We start from the raw sequence: 2,325 nt of genomic DNA on the forward strand, positions 1-2,325 counted from the left end.
GTGGGCTTAGTTAACACCTCGCTTAGATGGCTGCTTGATTGAAGACAAACCTTTAAGACCCCAGACACTGTTCTTTTTCATAGTCCAGCACCATCTACATAAGGCAATTCAACCGAAAGCATCATTAATTTATCCAATGGCATAGAATTTTACACACTGTTGAAAAAAGGAGGTTAAACAAGTATAACGCAGCTCCAAACTGAAATCCATGAGTTGTTGCTTTGTACAGATTGAATTCTTAAATGATTGAGCTCTGGTGACATTGACCATGGGGGTTAATGCTAGGGGAACCCCGCCTTTCAGATTCATACATGTCATATTAAAGCAAGGAGGGCCTTAAAACAGTAACTATATGGTGGTGTGGTTCACCTTTCACTGGATGCCAGCAAAGCCCGGGATCCTACCCAAGGTTCAAGGACTGTCAATTGTATACCCTTGGGATGGCTGCCATTTGTTTCTTCTCACACCAGGGCATTTCAGTCTCAAGTTCAAGAGCTAGAGGTAATTTTGAGGTCGAGCCCAGTTCATTCAGTGGCGGTTCCACGTTGAACATGTTCAGTGTTGTGGGGCAAAACCCAGGTTGGTAACTTAGGTCATGAGGACTAGCAGAGATGACACTTCCAGGGGATTCATGGAACTGTATCCCATCCTCATCCTCTAGGAAGTCAGCCACGTGTGAGCTGAGGGTGATGCAGAAGCACGAATACGGAAATCTCACCGACTCCGGGGACATGTCAGGAGCAGTGCAGTTGTGCTGGGTTTTTTCTTACAGGGCTGGCGACCTTTAGAGCTTCCTCATTCAACTTTCAAGATTCAGAGTCCCTCCTTCATTTCCTCCCCATTCCCATCTATGGGTCTCCATTTCACAGACTGGGCTGGTGGTAGTGGTGGGGAAGATGCCCCAGGAGGCCTGCTTTGAAAAATCCCCGTGGTGAGTCTGAGTCACCGGATGGCAACCTGCAGTAGTGGTTAGTAACTGACGGGCAGCATCCAGAGCAAGTGCCATCCACAAGGCAGCTCTAAGAACTCAGTGGCTGGAGGAGTCAAGAAAGGCCTCCTGGAGGAGGTGTGCTCAGAGCCAGCCCCTTTAAGACCCTGGATGATGAGCAGAGAGGCAAATGACGGGGAAGGAGGCTGGCTGAGGAGGAAGACTAGCACTGAGACTAGGCACACCAGACAAGTGAGTTGTGTGCCCAGAGAGCTCAGATCCCGGCTCAGCTGCCCTTTGAGAAGCAGCAGGTCTGTGTTGTGCGCTGGAGAGGGCTAGAACCTGGGCCTCTGCAGGAGGGGATCAGGAAAAGGTGCCACAGCCCACAGGGGCGGACAATGGCACCACTTTCTTTTCCCCTCTGCCTCTGCCTACAAATGGGCTTTGGGTCACCAAAGCAGAGTGTCCAGTTTGGCTCTGGACACTGCTGGCTTCTCAGCAATGCTCCTTCCCAAGACCAGGACTTAACTCCAGACTGGCTCCAGGAGTCTAAGGAACTAATAGTCCCGAGGTGCATGTGATGGTGGGTGGTACAGGGTATGGCATTAAAGAAGGCCAAAGGGCACTGTGAGAACCTGTTCATCTCGCCTAGGCAATTGCACACGAAGAAGCTGAGGGTTGGCTGAGTTCTCAAGCCCCCTCTGAAAAGCCATCGCTGGATAGGGAGGAAGTTGATGGTTGGAACTGTTGATTGCAAAGTTGACAGTGTGAAATGTAACCAACCACTACCACTTAATTCACAATAATAATAATGATAATAAATCATTAAACAAAAACAAAAAACTTCACCGTTGAGTTGACTCCAATTCCTGGTGACCCCACGTTTGTCGGTGGAGCCGTGCTCCACGGCGGTCTTCATTACTGGTTTCTCAGAAGGGGATCACCAGGCCTTTCTTCCAAGGTACTTCTGGGTGGATTTGAACTTCCAGCCTTTCAGTTTGCAGCCAAGTGAGTGAACTGCTTGTGAAACCCATTTATCGTCTACTGTAATAGTCTGGGTACTTTAGAGAAACAAATCCACAGCAACTCATGTATGAGAGTTTTATATAAAGGTTAAGTGTGCATCAAGAAAACATCCCAACCCAGTGCTGCCCAAGCCCACAAGTCCAACATTAACCCATATGTCCAACACCAATCCACAAAGTCCTCCTCCATCTCACAAAACACATGCAATGATGCCGACTGCAGGTGGAAAGCAGAGTCAGTGACCATGTAAGTATCTCAGTGTTGGCAGGGGTCTCCACACGGCTGCTCCAGCACCCAGGGCTGCATCGGGGTAAGTCCATGTGGCTTCTCCTCAAGGATGTCTTGCAGGAAGTGAGCCTTGCAAGCTAAAG

This window comes from Echinops telfairi, unplaced genomic scaffold (assembly GCF_000313985.2).
Source record: "Echinops telfairi isolate 266 unplaced genomic scaffold, ASM31398v2 ScPeMD7_7475;HRSCAF=8513, whole genome shotgun sequence".
In the NCBI taxonomy this organism is placed as follows: Eukaryota; Metazoa; Chordata; class Mammalia; order Afrosoricida; family Tenrecidae; genus Echinops; species Echinops telfairi.